Raw genomic sequence first — 18,501 nt, forward strand, 5'->3', positions numbered from 1 at the left:
GATTCTGAATCAGAATTCGAATCCGTACTGGAGTCGGAAACAGAACAGAGACGAGACATTGAGTGACTGACGGACTGACGGACTGACTGCCTGGTTTGGTTCAGTTCAGTTTGGTATATGGCATGGGATATATGGTTTGGGTTGGTAGATTTCTAGGCATGACTGATATATGGCTTGTATTGACATGGACACAGTTCTTGACTTTCATTTTAGTTAGCTGGAAACCACCATCAGTCAGGCGGCCAGTCAGCCAGTCATTCAGCAGCAGCAGCATGCTTGTGTCAATATGTCAGTCAGTCAATCGGTGTTTGCATAAGTCTTCGCTCTGTAGATCGCCAGGTCTTTGATCGCCTGGGACGACTGATTTACATAACTTTCCGACAAAGGCACCTATACCATCAACTGGCGCCGTCTGAATTTTGATTTGATTTGGAAATATAATTTGTTTTCTTGTTGTTTTTTTTCTTCTTTTTTTTTTGCAAATATGAATACAAAACAAGAGGAAACGCTATAGTCGAGTGCCGCGACTATAAGATACCCGTTACTGTTTTACACAATTTTAAAATATTAATTTTGCTAGTGGAAATTCACAAGGCGCCACCTATTGTCAGAGGAAGTATGTTGAGTATGCTTATAGTGACGTCACTGCCCATGTGAGGCCTTATAACCTTAATTTCTTCATAAATAGCGAAATAATGTTCCGATTTGAAAAATCTTTTGTAAATCGATAGATATTAACAAAAATAAGTTACACAAGGTCAAACGAAGGCATTCATAATAATATTATAGACTCCACAGTTTTCCGCGGTTTGTGGACGTTAGAGTGGGCGTGGCCGGATGCAACTTTGTGGAAAGTTGCAGAGGCATCTGCTAAATACGTGTTCCTAAGCAAAATTGTGTAACTTTTATAGTTTTCGAGATTTTTGCATTTTTGGTTTTTCGGGTTTTGTGGGCGTTAGAGTGGGCGTGGCGTAATCGGAAAAAAACAATTCGTATTGGGAGCATCATAGAAACATACATGCTTTATCCGAACTTTCTATCTCTTATAGTTACCGAGATATCAGCTTTTCTAGAAAATCCGAAAACCGTCTTTTGAGCCTTGTGGGCGTATGGGTGGGTGTGGCCGGATAGTAGTACCACTATAAGATGGGCTGTCATCTAAAGATTATACTTTCTGAATTTCAACTTTCTATCGCAATAGTTCCTGAGATTTCAGCAATTTTGTTTTTGGATTTGTGGGCGTTAGAGTGGGCGTGGCAGGATGCTGTAATAAACTTGCGCTGTCCCGGGACCTCAAGAATCTTCATGCTTAATCTCAGCTTTGTATCTGCTATAGTTCCTGAGATCTCAGCGTTCATACGGACGGACGGACGGACGGACGGACGGACGGACGGACGGACGGACGGACGGACAGACGGACATGGCTCAATCGACTTCGCTATTGATCCTGATCAAGAATATATATACTTTATAGGGTCGCAAAAGCTTCCTTCTATCTGTTACATACTTTTCAACGAATCTAGTATACCCTTTTACTCTACGAGTAACGGGTATAATAATAAATAAAGGGCTTACCTTAAGCATGAAAAAAAAGGCGAAACAGAAGCGGCAAAAATTCAAATCACATTCCATTTGCCATCTGATAAAGACGAAATTTATTGCCCTTGGCGATTACAACCAATTTACGATTTAAGTTATTTGCCCATATCATTTCTCAATTGTACAGATATCGTATACTTTATATGGTATATGCATTCTGCCAGCAAACTCAAAAAGTTCCGCATTTAATGACCCATAACATTTAGCCTTGTGTTGTGCATACGAAATTTCGAAATTTATTAATTTTGGTTCATTCATAATGGGTGTGTGTGACATGGCACATGCACAGGTTCAGCAATTTTTGTCTTAAAAAATAGGAAAGTCGTATGTATAATTGATTTTTTACGACCCTAATAAAATGGTTTAATATTGTGCTAATTGGCAGAGCTGTGGACACGACAATATCCGGCGACAGTTAAAAGTTATAGCAACGTAATATCTTAAAACTCGATTTTGCGGAGAAGTTGAAAATGAATATCAAATGTGGAAAATATCTGTATTCCTATCTGATGTAAGATAAAATAATAATAATATCTAATAGAGAAATAATAACAAAGTCTCCATGAAACATTTTCAAACGGAGAAACTTTACAAATTTCCCTTTTCATTACAAAAATATATGCTTTTACCTTCAAGTTTCTTTTACAATATTTGGCAAACACACTTTCTTCCCAGACTTTGTCTTCTTTATGGTAAAATAATACTCGGCACAAATTGATAACCAAAAAAAAGGAAAAAAGAACAAAAAAACAAAAAATAAAAGAGGTCAAACATTAAATAAAACTGTTGACAGTTCTGACAAAAGGCAATGATTGGCAGTTCTAGGTTTTAGGCGAAACCGAAAAACGGATGACCATTGTTGAGGCTACTTGTTTAGCCGTTCTAAGTCCAGGATTTGCTTGGCATTATATTGATCCTACTTAGAGATACGCATATGTGTCCCAATAAACAGCCAGGGGCTAAAGATTGTTTGCATAAGAAGATTCTTTTCCAGGAGGGTAGTTAAATCGCAGAGCCGACCACATTTTCATCAGAGGCCCAAACATGTCAACTGTCTCGCATAAATCTAACCTTTTTAAGCATTTAATTGGCAGTCTGCTGGCCCACTCTTAAGTCTTTGGAACAACCAGTTTGGCATTTGTGCTGGCACTATTTTTGTTTCTGTTGCCTATTTATTTTGAGTTTGAATTTTTGTTGTGTTTTCATTACTGGGCGGGCAGGCGGCTGTAAGCAGGCATAAACCCAAGTTGTCATCCTAAAAAAACAATGAGCCAAAAATTGGAAACTGCAATCATCCCCTGAACCGGTACCGGACTAAAGTACTCTCTGTTTGTATACAACACATGCTGCAGTTGTTATTTCTGCATTTAAGCACTTTGTGAGAATGTTTTGTCATTGTTTATTTTGTCCAAAGGCGGCTGAGCGGGCTGGCCTTCCACCATCCTTCAATCTATCATCGGAATAACCATCTACCATTCATTTATTTTTGTTTTCCCCAGATCCTTGTGGTTACGGATAAGGCTGTCACATATGTGAGCATTTTGTGCCTGGTTTTGGGGATTTCATATTTTCATTACAAACACTGAGTGCTCTTCTCTCAATTTTGTGTTTATTTAATTTGGTTGTGTTTTTCGTTTTTGTCATCATCTCCGTGTGGTCCAAAAGTCCACTCACAGCGGAAACTATAAATTCTAAACAAGTTCTACTGTGTAGAAACGACTTATATATCTTTTTCCATTCATATTAAGTTATCACTACGATTTCTGGGAAGCCGTAAACTGAAATCTTGACCAAACTGGGGATTCATTCACAAAAAACCACAGAAAATATAACTCTTTTTGAAATGCGTTTCTGGGAACTCGAGAACGTGTAGCACAATTTTTAGTTTGGGTTTATTTACGTTTTCGTTTGCTGAGATTATTAACTCACTGCACGTACTTGCTCGGAAAAGTTGAACTCTCAATGGTTTTAATATGGTCTTTCGGCGAAATTTCTTTATTAGAGGAAGACAGCAATTTCTGGTAGTTCTTGTATTTTCATATATCTGGACATTAGATCGAAGTCACGTTCGTTTTGGTTAGAGATGAAAATGTTGGCTTTAGAGATAACACATTTTAGGATGTTTGTAGGAGAACATAAAATCCAGAGATATTTAATTGAGATTTACATATTTGCAAGTTTATAACTTATATTCCTTTTAAGAAAAGTTCTTAAGTCTGGGATTTACTTTGCAACATCTGTCTTGACTACTGCCAATATCCTTTGAGAAAGAACAGCTGAATAAAAAAGATCTTTCCAAAGCAATCTGCCAGCCATTGGATCTTCCAGAATAGAAGACAGGAAGATCGAGATAAGTACTTTAAATTTCACCTTTGTCTTGAATTATATTCAATTACTTGTGGGTTTCTTATTTTTACGACTTCTACCCAACGCCGAAATAAATTAAGGGTAAGTAAGAGAGTCAGAAAACCATATCGCATCCACTCCAGAACCTGAAATCCCAAAAAAGACATTTTGGTGTTACACTTGAAATTTATGACATCCTCTGCTTTCCAGTTCTCAATATGCCCAATGCCACGCATTGTCTTAACGATTAGCCTTTGTCCTGCTCCCTGCTGAGCTCTACTTTCACCCTGAAGAACCCAGGAGGGGGAAAACTAGACACAGCAAGGCACTCACTCACGTCTTTGGAAGCAGAAGATGTTTATCGCTGAGAGGAGAGCTGGCAAGGACAGAAATATCAATTTCTCCCTCTTACTTCCTCCACCTATCTCTGGCTGCCATTGAAAGTGTTAATTGAACCATAAGCGTAACCATAAATGGATTTTATTTCCTAGCCCAAAGACAAAACAAGAGATTCCCGAAAACCGAAATTTATGTCCCTCATCCTCTCAGGAACGTTTTATGGCTTTGCTTTGTCTCTATTGTTTCCCTGCCGAGGGATTTCCATTATTCCTGGGTGTTTGCGGGGCATGTGTCCTTGCCACTAAGAAAAAAAGGATCTGGTTTGCTTATGCAATTTGTTGCAGTCTTCCACTCCCTTTGTCTCCTGCATTATGTTTACTCAGTTTGCAGATCTTGGAAGATCTCTCAAACGGTAGCTGATGTTGTCTTTGTATAGACTTATATGGAATTACATAACCTTCTGGTGTGTGATTTGATGATGGGTGTGCTACCGTAAATCGATCTTAAGTCCATGAACTCAGGAAGGTCTTAGGATCAATCTGGGTTAGCCAGATGGAAAGATTTGCTGATGAGTGTGCCAGCTTCGTGGCTGTTTTCTGTGGAAAGATTTAAATTTTGATCCTTATTTCGATACCTAAAAGAAAAGTCTGTTTAGGTACATAATCTTTATCTGCTTTTTCATGTTATTAAATATTTGTTTAAAGAATATTTTTCCCCTAAAATCCCTCCTAACTCCCACCAGTACTCCATTTCGCGCATAATTTATTCGCAGAAACACAGCTTCAACTTATGGCTGGCGTTTAACCGAGACATAATCACAACATCATAACTTAACGCTGACTTACCTGACGGATGCTTGCCCTTGAGAAACTCATGGATCTCCTCGTTTTCCCTGGAGTCGTCCTCGTTCCCATTCCAATAGCCATTCGGATCGCCAGCCCCTTGGCTAAATCACGACACAAATGCCGTATAATCACTTGTCGAATGCTGCTCAATAATTATAAGAGGGCGAAGTAGGCTGGACCCAAGCGATTCGCATGCACCGCGTGGCTATTAGGGGCCCTGATTTCGTTGAAACCTATCAAAATACATAACAATCAGTGGGCTGGGACGGGCTGATCGCTCAACTGTGCCGCCGGTGCGGTGTGTAGTGCGGCATATACTATAGAGATGATGATGATTTCAGGCCGACAGCTACGTAATTATATCGAGCAAACATAAAAGGATCGAAGCGGCTTTGGGGTCCCAGACTTTGCCAGTCCTCCTCATCAAATCCCAGTCCCCGGTATCCCTGTTGGACGCAATGGAGGAGGCGTTGCCAAGACGCATAACAATGAAAACGTTTAAGCCGACTAACGAGCGAACGGTGAGCTGTAATCTTCTTCGCCGATGAATCTTTTCCTTTTCAACTCAAAAAACAGAAAATAAAATGCCCGGCGACTGGGGGAGGCGCCTTGAATGAAGTTTAACAAATTAATATTAAATTACGTGCCAAATTGGCAGACAACGAAACGACTTGAACTTGAACCACATCAAAGGCAACGATGCCACTGGATTTCGATGCAAAAGATTTCCAACGCGACTTAGAATTAATGCCGTCTGGGGGAGACTAGAGAGTTCGGGTCGAATCGAGTTGAGTCGAGTCCATATGCCATGGCTACCAACGGAAGTGGGAATTAGGCATTCGAGGGTTCTTCGGTTTGCTCCCTCTCCTAAAAAAAATATACCATAAAAATTGCCCCATTGGCGCCGCATAGTCATCAGCGATTTAGCACACGTTTTTCTGGTCAGGGTTTCTCCTTTCCCCCCTGCAGATTTTTATACACTTTTTGTGTTTAATGGCGTCCTTTTTAGGGTTTTATGGTCGCTGGGTCATTTGGCTGAGGCTGAAGGAGAGGTAAGAAGAGCCCTATAACGGACTGGCTGCGTGCACTTTTAAATTGATTAAAGTGAAAGGCCCTGGAAGGCAAGGGTATCCGCTTTTTAGCCCCGTTTTAATAACAGGACTCTGGCGGCGCTTTTCGCAATTAGCTGTCATTCATCAAAATGGGACAGCTTAATTGGTTGGCTGCTATACAGCGCTAAATGGAGGTGAGCTGCTAAGAAACTATTATAGCCATCTTTCTTGGTGCACTGGCAAAAATTGAGAAATATTCTTGGAAAATCCTAAGCAGTTAAATGTTTGTCCAACTTAACTCAATGACAAAACCCAACATGACATTGAGAAATCAGCCTTAGACCAAGTAAAATTTAGATCCCACAACGACATGACTCCTGTCCCAATGATTTATTGCTAATTTCCCGTCAGAACAGCCAACCAGGCAATATATCTCCTTCATATGGTCACGTAAATATATAAACCCAACCAACCTGAAAATAACCCAGACCATTAAAAGCCAATGATGGGTGGGTGGTTTCTATAGTTGTGCTGTTAATAAAATCTAATATGCTTAACCACAAAATGGTTGTTTTGGGTCTTGTAATTATGCACCTTAATTCGCCCCAATCCCAGTCCCATCCCTACGTTTTAGCTTTGCCACACTAATTGTATATGCAGCCGGTGTGGAAGCCATCGTCAACGTATTAAAAGGGGGATTTTGAGAAGGTAGATCCAAAGCCATCTTTCTCCTATACCTGCCAGCTACTTATGGAAATCGCTGTTCACTGAGCTGACTATGGAAATTTTCATTTTATTGGCGCCCAGAGCGTCTTGACTGCTGCTACTCCTACTCCTACTCCCCCTCACCTCATCAAACAAGCCACACGCACTCTGGCATACCAAAATCCTATAAGTAATTGTCAACGTACTTTGGCGCCTTCCCCGGCAGTCCTCCCTTGGCAGCCCTAACCATTTGTATTTATATTAATTAAGCGTCGTTGAGTTGTCTTCCTGTTGCTGGGAAATGGTGAACTAGGGACTGGGGACTGGATACTTGGATACTTGGATACTCCTCCTCCTCATCGACAATGTTGTTATCTGTTCAGCTCTCGTCGTTGTTGTAGTTGCTGCGGCTTGTTTTACAAGCTGGATGGGCTTAGGGTTATGGACTCGAAACTCTGCAACTTCAGAGCTCTGGCACTCTGTTGCCATCCCCCCATTTAGGGGCAGACATTTTAATTGCTTGAAATTGATGATAATTAAGCCGATCTGCATATTTGTACTTTCGGAATGTGCTTTGCTATTGTTAGCCAAATGAGTTTTTGGGGGAGTCGATTCTACCCTCGTCCATTAAGGCTTATCGATTATGCATTTTGTTCCAATCAGTTTACTTTCGGTTTAGACAATTTGATTAGCTTTTGAATAACAACGTTGAGGGGATTAAATCAGTGGAAAATCATTGTGTTTCGCTTTATTAATGGGGGATTTATGTACATTTTATAAAGATGAAATGTTCTGAAGATAAACTAACTAGGTTTTTGTATATGGATTTGAAATTGTAAAACTAAAACTTATTTGGTAACTGTCTGATGTGTGATTCCCCCCTGTGAGATAATTTCTTTTGAGGTATCAGCACTAAACACTAAAATACGCAAATTTTAATTTCTTTCTTTTATCTCTAGTAACCTCCCAAGTACTTAGTCACAGCCATTTTGCGTACCCTTAGTCGAGGATTACTGCGTACTTGTAGGGTTTTACCGCTAATTACATTTCATCCGGATATTAAGTACACACAGACTGCACTTAAGCCACATTAGGGCAAGCGTGGGCGCGCCAGTGATCGATAATGATGCGAAGCCATAGGAGCAGCCCAATGGAAGTAGTTAAAGATTTCCAAGCTGTTGCAACTTCCAGTGTATAATCTACCCAATACTTTTATTCTTTGGGTATACAATTAATCAGCTTTCTCGAGGAGAGATACTTAGACCAGGTAATAGTAACAACCTTCAATTAAAAGTCAATTAGCTTTGTCCGGTCCCAAGAAGAGTTGGTGGTACCCTTGGAAGGATACTGGTACGGTCGTCCATGTGAAACAATTTGAGACAGCTGTCGAAAACCACACGTTGCTAATTGTCGGCTGTGGCCCAATGTGTCGGTGTATATAAGTATATATAGAATGTAGTTGATTGGTACCTTCATAAGGTGGGCGAAGCCCGCAGAAGATTAAATAAGAATGAACAAACCTTTTTGCACCTTTGCAATGTCAAACGATGATGATGTCGAAAGGTAAGTGAAAGAATGACAGAAGTCGGCTTATGGATGCCCTTTAGTTGGGGGAACTTGTTGATAAAGTGAAAAAGTACTTACTGTAAGAATGGTTTATATGTATAATACCTGTGAATAATCTCATTTGATGTGTCCAAAGTAGTAAAATATTAAAGTTTTCCTCTATATATCATCTTGCTAGTGATATTATTAAGTTTTTAGATGGCTTCCCAAATTCTGTTTTTTAATTCTAAGCATTTTTCTAGATAGTTTTTCTTATAAAGTTTATTTTCTATCCAACTGACAAGCTCCTTCTCATAGCCCATATACCCTCTAAAACTCACCCAACCCGGACAGCCACAAATACAAGAGTGTGAACACATTACCCGGTCCTGGGGCATTGAGGTTAACCCGAAGCGGCAATGACAAGGATGCCAGGCGACAGGAAGTGGTAACTACTAAATAAGCAGGTCCGACTTGTGGGTGTGGCCAATGGGAACCGGGCCAGGCCAAACCGAACGGAACCGAGTGGAACGGAACTTGACCAGGGTCACCAGTTGGCTCTGCCACTGGTCCGGGAAGTGAAGCGCATGTGACAAAAGTAGGATGAGCTGTGGAAATGCCACAACACATTTTTTTCCTTTCATTTTCTTTTTTTATATGTATTTTTTTTTTTTTTTTTGGTGTGTCGTCGTTAGGGCGTAGTTGTCTGGCATATAGGACTACTCTTCCGCTGGTTACTGGTATCGTTGTCAGCTTACCGAGCTGGTTTTCAGCCGGGCTTCTACGGTGGGTTTCTCAGCCCTCGGCTGGCTGGGTTTAATTCTGTTTTCGGGTTAAGTAAGTGAATAAGTATGCGCTAAAATTCAGTCAACCGCATTAAGTATTTAAGCACTCAGCACACGCTCAGCACCGAGACTTACACACTCGTCGAGGTATCGCTTTGCCATTGCCTCGTCTACAGTGTGTGCACTGGGAGAAATGATTCAGTAATATGAAATTGTTTTACATTTTATAAAACAATATTAGATCTAAGTTAGTTAGAAAGTTACTTTTTGACATGAAAACTGAAAATATCTTTATCGAAATATAACTATTTCTCTCAGTGTACATCTACCATCTGCCTTGGCAGAATCGCTTGGTTAGCATTTTTCCACAACAACGCATACACTTTGAGGTAGCTTTTCCGCTAATGAACGCATTAGGCAAAAAGGCGACGACACAAACGTTGGATGGGGGCACCTTGTTGGCGGCTTAGTTCCTGCAATGGTGGGATATTTTATTAAGTACTTAACATGCCGCTTTCTTTGCGCAGACACATTTAGGCTCCCCGCCTTGTCCCTGCCCCCGACCATTTGCCTACAATTACGAGCTTGCTACAGTTATGTGGACGGTACGCTGAATTACACAACGTTTGAGGTTAAGCGGATTTTGTAATTATCCGACTCGCAGCTACGTGGAAATACCTAGTACCTCGTAGGGGCTCTGCTAAATGAAAGGGCCATGGGCTTACACTCGGCTCGGATGTCTGACTCTCGAGCTGCTTAACTCTTCATGTCGATCGCATCAAGTCATTTGCAGCTGCAGTTGGCTAAGGGCAATGGGTGTGCATTCAGTATTGTTGGTTAGATAAATGCTCTACAATGTGGGTAATGGAAAGACCAGATCTACTCTTACATAAGAGTTACTCGGAAGTAAGGAGAGTTCGTTTGTATAGGTATTATCCCAGCTTACTAAGACTATTCATTAAATATTAGTTTAGTTAATGAAATAATAGAATACGAGAGTAATAATATATGTTACATAATGGAATCAAACAAAACTTAAACAATATTTTGAAGATCGGTTTCATTATTATTATTCAGTTTTGGATTGTTTTTAGTACGTTGTTGGTAGAACTAAGAAATTCCTTTATACTTTTTGAAAGGGCATCTTAGTTTCTCATACCGAACTTCCTTTCCCGCTTTCTTGTTTAAAACTACTTATTTTCTAGGCCTAAGTCTGGCAAAGGGTAAATGCCTGAGTTAACTCATTCATTTGCAGCCAATAATTACTTGTGAAGATAGAATAGTATAAATGAGCACGGATCTACCTTATCTAGATACATTGTTGCCCCGGAAACTCCTCTCTGAATATTAAATATATATAAAGATATCCCCCATAATTTTATTCTGCTGCTGCATTTTCCGCATTTCTCCTGGGCAACACCATTCACGAGGCAAGTTAAGTCATTACTGTGTGTGATGATGACTGGCGTCATGCACAGGCACTCGTTCGTACACGGTTATGATTTCCAGAAATTACAACTACTAATTGTCATAAAAAACCATTAAGCACATTACCATTTATTAAATCAGGCAGGGAAGCGTGCCTCCTCTACACTTTAGCCCCGAATGCATTTCGTTTTAATTATGCCACGTAGCGGCGGCGCAGAGTGTCGATTGGTGGCGGGGTTGGTAGAGAGAGTGTTCTGAATTTCCACGAAAATTTCATGTAATTATATGTGGTTATAGGGGCTACCTATGCGGCATAATTTTTAATAAGTATATATAGATATGTGAGTGGAACATCGGCGCCAGCCACTCGGCTGTCTTCGATAATGACTCGATCCCTGAGGCACAGCTCTTCCCTTCCCCCTCATTTCAATTTCCACTTGCAGCCAATTCAGCAATTCAAGCCAGCAGATGCACGTGATAGGACAGTTAGGCTATATACAAAAGTATATATGCTATATAGTTAGGCTACATTGTCTTCGATGGCCGACACTCCCTTTTAACGCCGTGATGTACGTGTCTGCTGTTATCTCCTTGCCTTTGGCATTTCTTTTGTATGAATTTCATATTTTTATGGCTTCGTGGAAAGGCCCACAGCCCATAAAATTTATAAACGCACACAAATTTGTACGTAATTACAATAAAAACCCATAAAATATATCATAAAAATCCGAAAAATGCCCATCGCCAAACTCTCACAGCTCACACAGGAAGCCGCGAGGGAGTTTCTCAACGAACGAAAATTTCTAACTAAATTTATTATTATGACACAATTTTTATGTTCCTTACGATTATTTTTTTGTCGTGTGTTGTCGAATTGAGTGGATGTGGGTGTGTGTGCGGAGACTTTTCATAATTTATGGGTTGAGTTTTATTACATTTGATTTGTTTATGTGGCAATTTCCAAAGAGGTTTGGCCAACGAAAAAAAATTATAATAATAAATAAGTTTGGCCTCATCCCAGCCGTGAACCCATCCCAGTCTATTCGAAAGGTGTGCGCGTGTAGCGCCAGATTTCCTGTCCACGATTTCGTTTTATATATTTTTGTTTATTATAGGAATAATTGCATGCTGCTCATACTAATGAAAGGTTGTGGGTGTTCCCCAACTGCCAGTTACTTAGAACCAAGGGGGTCTTGAACGAGGCCTAGATCTATCTGTTCGGGGAATCTTAACTTTCAGGTATCTCTTAAAAAAGACTGAGTACGGAGCTGTGGATTCAAGTTTATGCACGGATGGAGCTTTGTTAGTTTTATTGTACGAAATGCCCTCAAAATGATTTGAAAATAGTTTCAAGTCCTTCTAAAACTGTTGCATGCTGAAATAATCCCAAAGGTTTTTCCTGTACAACCATCTGTAGCTCGGAGTCTTTGCCAAGAGTTTCCTTTTCTTAAGCCCAATTCGATGCATCAATTCGAGCATTTGATATGTTGAGATCCAAATAAATTGTTGACATTTTCAACGGACGCATGGCGAGAGGCCATCTCGAATGTCCTTGTAGCCATCCGTTCATACACCCGCCTCCTCATGTTTTCCAATAAAATACATCTGTCGATGTTGCTGTTGCCATTGCCATTGCTTTTGGCTTTGCTGTGGCTGCTGACAAACTGGAAACCATATGAGAACAATAATGGATTGGGTGTCCAGAGCAAATCCTAGAGATGCCGGCTACGTGCATCTTTCTGCTTTACGCTCAACTGCAAGCAAATGTGTGGGCAATAAATTATAAATTCGTTTGACTTGCCTGCTGCCTGCTGAATGCTGACAACGGGGCAGATCCCAGGAAGGAGTGTGTGTGTCCTGTCCACAGGACCCTTTTCTCTATGGCCGTTATCCTTGACCGCCGCCGCCCTCGCATTTTCGAAAGCGTGTCCCTGGCACCTAACTCTGTATGTTTGCCCGACCATAATTCACCGTGACAAGCCAAAAACCATTAGTAAAGGCAATAAAAATGACAATAGAAGTCAATTTCCATATTGTGTGTTCCAGTTTTCGTTACGGATTTTCCATTGTGTATATGTCCCTATGCCGATGCAGTTTTTCTCTAGCAATTTCCAGCCGCAGTCAACATTTCGAACGTTTAATGAGCATGTTCCATAAAATTGAACAATATTCAAAACGAACGCCCATAAATATGTCACATAAATCACGTTCAAAATGGTTCAAGATATTAGGGCAATCAACAAAAAAGAATTACGTCCACCCATCATCAGCGTCATCAGCGAAGCAGACCGCCTGTTTTTCTTTTCCCCCTCAAAAAAAATAAAACAAAATATATCCGTCGAGGGATGTGGACATTTAAGTTAAACGATTAAACCCAAACAACTTCCGGTGAGGGGGAAATTATTTCAAGCCAAATGTTGACTGGCCAAATGTTAAGCATAAAAAGTTTCGAAATTATTATAAAATGCGACCAAAGATAAGTTTGGAAAGGACGAAAAATATAATATTTGAAATAAAATATATTTTTAATACATATTTATAGTTTAGGAACCCCCATTATCACATTTTAAAAATATTTTTGAATTTATTTTTAACCTGTGTAAAATTAAGATGACACATTCTTCAGCACTTTCGTTCTGCTAAAACTAAATAGAAATCGTAAAGCTGACTTATTGTCTCGAGAAAACTAAACGAAAATTCCGTTGAAAATGAAAACTGTCATATTTTGAGATGTTCTGTGTCATGTTTATTTGCTGACACCCGATGTGCCACCGAGTTGCGAGTTAAGTTTCAACTGTAAATAGTATTTTCCAAAGAGTTTTTCCCCCGCTAAGCAGACTAAAATAGCGCCAGGTCATGGAACATTTAGAAAATGAGGAGGCGGTACCAGAAACAAAGCGAAAAATAACTTTTTATGGGACTTAGGCCGTCTCGGGATATTTCCTTTATCGCTGGGCAAGGGGATGCCAAGAGATTTAATATTGTTTATGAGGCATCACCCAGTCAAAGCGAGAAGAATTAAAATGTGCAACGAAGTGAAGGAGGTTGAACTGGCATGAAAATGGAAATGCCGCCGCCAACATAAATTATGGCATTTAGTGTGAAAAATGCTTAAATAAATTAGTCTGCCCGAGAGGCGTTTTTTGGGGTTTCCAGAGGATTAAGGCTATGGAAATTATAACATAAATAAAACTTAAATTATTAATTTCACAAGTCTCTGGTATTCGTGACGGCGTCTTGCCTAGAAATTAGTCATAGGGGATATGGTGTGAAATAATGAATTAAATTAATAATGAATATTGGATAGATAAAATGTTGATCTGCCATTTATAAATAAGAATGGAAGATACTATAGTTTGTATCTCTGAATCATTTCAGCATCTTTTTTCCTTAATAACATTGTTAGAGCCTTCATAAGGCAATCGAAGTCAGGGTCTCCGAAAGTCCGTAAACAGGTTAATAAAACTGTCATGAGTGCCAGCTCAAACGCTGCGGGTCGTCTTTGTCAGGTCAAGACCAGGACCTCGGCCAGGTCCTGTGTGACATGCATGCACAATGAGCTGCTGGCCAAAAAGGAATGGAATTGCAGCAGGCCAAAATAGCCTTGGCCATAAATTCCATACTGTTTTCATGGCTTGTATTGTACGGGGTCGGACTTCTTCTCTATGTCGCTCAATAATAATAGGTGTCAATAAAAATTTATTGCAGTTTGACCACCATGAAATCATCGTTAGGCATTGACAGTTCATGCCGAGTTAGGGTCACCTCCTCCAGCTCCTCCTGCAACTAAAAGAGAAGAGATCAGGTCGGATCAGGGAATGCTCAGTGGGAAAAAGGTCAATGAAAGCACCACAGGACATGGTCGCAGAGAGTCGCAGAAGGTGAAGGCTGCTCTTGCCGCCCACATAACTTGACTCCGGGTTGGCCTTTCGCCTTTTCTTCGGAGCTGGCACACACACACACCAGCCGCTCACTCGGCTCGTTTGTCACATTTAACAGATTTGTTATCCTGTCGAGTTAATGTCGGGCGCACAAGTCCCGTCTGCCCGACTGTCGCACACATGTCCTGAGACCTCCATCCACCATTCACCATCCTTCTATCCATGCACCCGCAATCCGAATCCTGGCTGGGATTCACGAGAATCGCTTGACAGGGACCTTGGGCTGGCAATAAAAACAAAAGATTGATGGCATTGGGCACACGTTCGATTTGTTTTCCTGTTGCTCGACGGACGTACCGCCCACCCCTCTCCGCTGGGGCCATGTCCTTGTGCCTTTTAGTGCTTTGTAATGTCTTAACATTTGACACATCACTTGGATTTCATTCCATCCACCGACAGAGAGCAGAATCAGCAGGGGCAGGAGCCGAAGTAGTCCACCCCGATCCACTAAGGATATTGCTCGTTAGTTAAGGTTTCTAATAAATTTGTGCAACACATTTCTTTCCTTTCGGGGCTTGTCGTTGGCCTTCCTCTGTCGTCGCTTGTAACATTTTTATTTGATAACATATTGCATTTGCCCTTTTCACCAAATCTTTTTCCTTTTTGGTTCCCCCTTTCCGTTTGGTTTCGGATTTCGAGTCCTTCGAATTAGTCCCCCCTTGTTTTCCCAGCCAACCTTTTGGGTGGGTTTCCTTTCCTCTCGCTCTTCCTCTCTCTCTAAAATATTGGCTGGAAACTCGAGCCATCGTCTGGCGTCTCAACTGGAAACCCAGTGGCCAAGTGATTTATGGCGTCTGTGTTGGTCATTCAACTGCATTTGATTTAGGTTGTAAATTGTTGTATATTGCGGCCATCGCGATTCGTTTCCTGTTTATGTTTGCCCCTTAAATTCAGCGTACTTTTCCGCTTTCGCTCCTCAACATTTTTCGCTAATGAATTTATGGCAGTTTTTTCTTGGGCGTGGTAAGGGCTTTGTGGGTAAAATGCAATTGCTAAAAGATGGTAAATGTATAGAAAAACTGACAGGAAAGCTAGTTTTATGAAGTATTTTAACTTATAGTATCAAATGATATATTTCCAGATTTTTATACCCATACCATTATCTTAGCTAATGCAATCCTCTATATACCTCCTCAAGAAGCAATAAATCTCTTGAATTCCAAAAGTCACCCAGTAATCATTAAGGAAAAGCATCGTTCTTTATTTTCCGTCAGCGTTACTAATTTTTTGGCATGGCTTTTATGCGGTCATCACTGGCTTAGCGAGATGGAAGGTGTGAGTCATCTATGACAGGCGAATATTATCCTTCTTTTTCGGCGGCGGGAGACGAGAACGAAAGTGATAAACGATGGAGAGGAAAAGTGAAAATGGAACTGAGGAATAGGAAGAGGAAGAGGGATGCCAAAGAGCCTGACACTTGGACGTGAGCACACAAATAACACTTAACACAATAACAAACAAACTTTTCGACTAATGACAGTCCAAGTAGCAAACAATTTATCGAATGCCAGAAAGGAGCAGCAGCCAGGCAGGAGCACATATCCATGGCCACATCCACATCCTCATCCACATCCACCCATTCGCACTGAGAGTTCCTTTTGCCAAGTCATTAATCTTGTTTCGCTTTGGTCGATATGGCGTGGCTGGGGAATAAGGGAAGTCAGCGGGAGTTCCAATGCCCGATTCCCAACCATGTCGTCGTTATCCTTTCAAGCGTGAACACATGCGATTACGTCTTGGTGTGTGTCCTTGTCGTTGTTTTTGTTCTTGTTGCTGTTGCCAGTTTCCGCATTTTCCTGCGCCAGGCGGCTGCCATGATTAAGTGCCATTTTGAAAAGTACTAAAATCCTGTTGGTCATGGCCCTGGACCTGGACCTCTTTCCCACCTTCTTCGCACCTCCCCGCCAGCCCCTGCGCCAAGCTGGCAATGTCAAAGTGTCAATGATATATGTTATACGCTCCGATAAGACGCCCTCTCCACGGCCAGAAGGACCTGGGCGGCGGGGAATTTTGGGTGGTTTGGGTGCGAAAAAACCCCGGTGTTTTTGGGCACCCAACAAAATATCGACAGTGAACAAAAGCCCGGCTGGTGAAATCAGTGCACGTTCACACAATAACATAATAGTTGGTCATATATTTTACCCATTTTCCATCTTATCCCACCGCTTCCATTTGGCACTCGTAATTTTTCTTCAATTTTCCCTGCTGTCTCTGCTTGGTTCTGCTTTGTTAAAAATGGCTGGCCAATGACTTGATAAAATTTGAGATATATTTCTAAATAATTTACTTAGAGTATTTCTATTGCAAACTATAAAAATAGAAAAGGAAACTTACATTTTATAAAGTTTATTAAATTTCTTAGAATTTAGTTAGCCAGCCAGTTTATTTTCGAGTTCGTAAAAATCTCAGCTGCTTTGATTTACTTTTAAGGCTAAAATTAACTCTTCTGACTCACTTTTGATTTATTTAAGTAATTATTATTATAAATTGTTTTACAAAAGTGTTTCTTTTTGCGTTTGATTACAAAATAATTAAAGTACATACATTAAATCACTAAGACAAGCAATTCCGGATAAAAACAAAACGTTTTTGATAAGGAAAGCATTAATTACGTTTGAGATTTAAGATTAAAGCGGGACGCTTTATCAATATTGAGTTATTTCAAAACTTTCATGTCTTTATACAGAGAAACTTGTCATAAATTTTAAATCCAGCTAATGATCGGTAGATTTCTACCGATTAAAAGTAAGACTTATTAGTAATGCCTGTCTAAGACGTGTATTTTTCTGAATTCCAGCAATCAGCCGTCGACGGTAAACAGTTTTTGCCAGCTGTAAATTAATTCGGCAAAGGCGAAATCTCTCAAGTGGGTGCGAAATCGGTCGTAAACAGCCTCTTGGGCCCGCCCGTTGTCTCAGTTCCGAGTACTTTCGATATGATCGAGAGATCTTGGACAGACAAGACTGATGATCGTATGCATTGGACCATCTCGCAGTCCAAAAAAACAAAAGTGAGAGAGAAACGTAACCGGAAAAAATCAAAGGCAAAACAATGATCAAAGCTGTCATTACAGATCGAGGGGCGGTCTTTGATCTTGCGCCGCAATGTGGTTCAGTTGGGGGATTTTATGTTTTGTTTTTTATTTGATTTTCACTTTGTTCTATCAATCAGCGCCTACTACTTTGCGACCGAGAGGCGAAATGGAGAAGGGTATATAGATCGGTTCCGTTCGTTTTTGGTTCGGGTTATAAAATGATCTTGAGAACATCGGTATGCGTGTGTTTTCCTTACTTTTCACGTAATAAAAACACATTAACAACAACAGGCAACACGTTAATTTCGTTTAAAAATAAAATAGACGAAATAATTGCCATTGCATGGGGCCATCCTCAACGCCTAAAAGTCGGAAAATCGCATTTGATGGATGACTATGGAGGAAGTCGTCGTCGCTTCTCGCGCCCGTTGAGCGTTGGGCAAGTTGTCGATTTTTGGGATTTTTTGTGTGTTTGTGGGAAGATTACCAGAAAGTCAGCTGGCTGTGTAATTTCGTGTATACTCGTATACACATTAAAGCATTTTGTGGATTTCCTGGAATTTATGCGGAATTTATCTTTCTTTCGAGCATTTCACGAGGTTAATTTGTTGGATTGTGATTGATCTTTGATTTGGCGTTTTGCCGACGCGTCGGCATTTGATTAAAGGTGTAAATACAGATGATGATCTGGAAGAATGTATGATGTGATTGACGAATTGTTTTTGAAATTCTTAAGCGACTTGCTCATATAGTGCCGTTGATCGTTTGCAGAAACTAATTTCACTTTAAAATGTATTTTTCCTCAGCCTTATCAATTAGCTAGAAAAGATTTACAGGCCTCTGTCACTAATTTCTATTTGTGTTCATTAACAAATCCAGTGT

The sequence above is a fragment of the Drosophila eugracilis genome, unplaced genomic scaffold (genome assembly GCF_018153835.1).
Source record: "Drosophila eugracilis isolate 14026-0451.02 unplaced genomic scaffold, ASM1815383v1 contig_353, whole genome shotgun sequence".
NCBI classification, from domain to species: Eukaryota; Metazoa; Arthropoda; class Insecta; order Diptera; family Drosophilidae; genus Drosophila; species Drosophila eugracilis.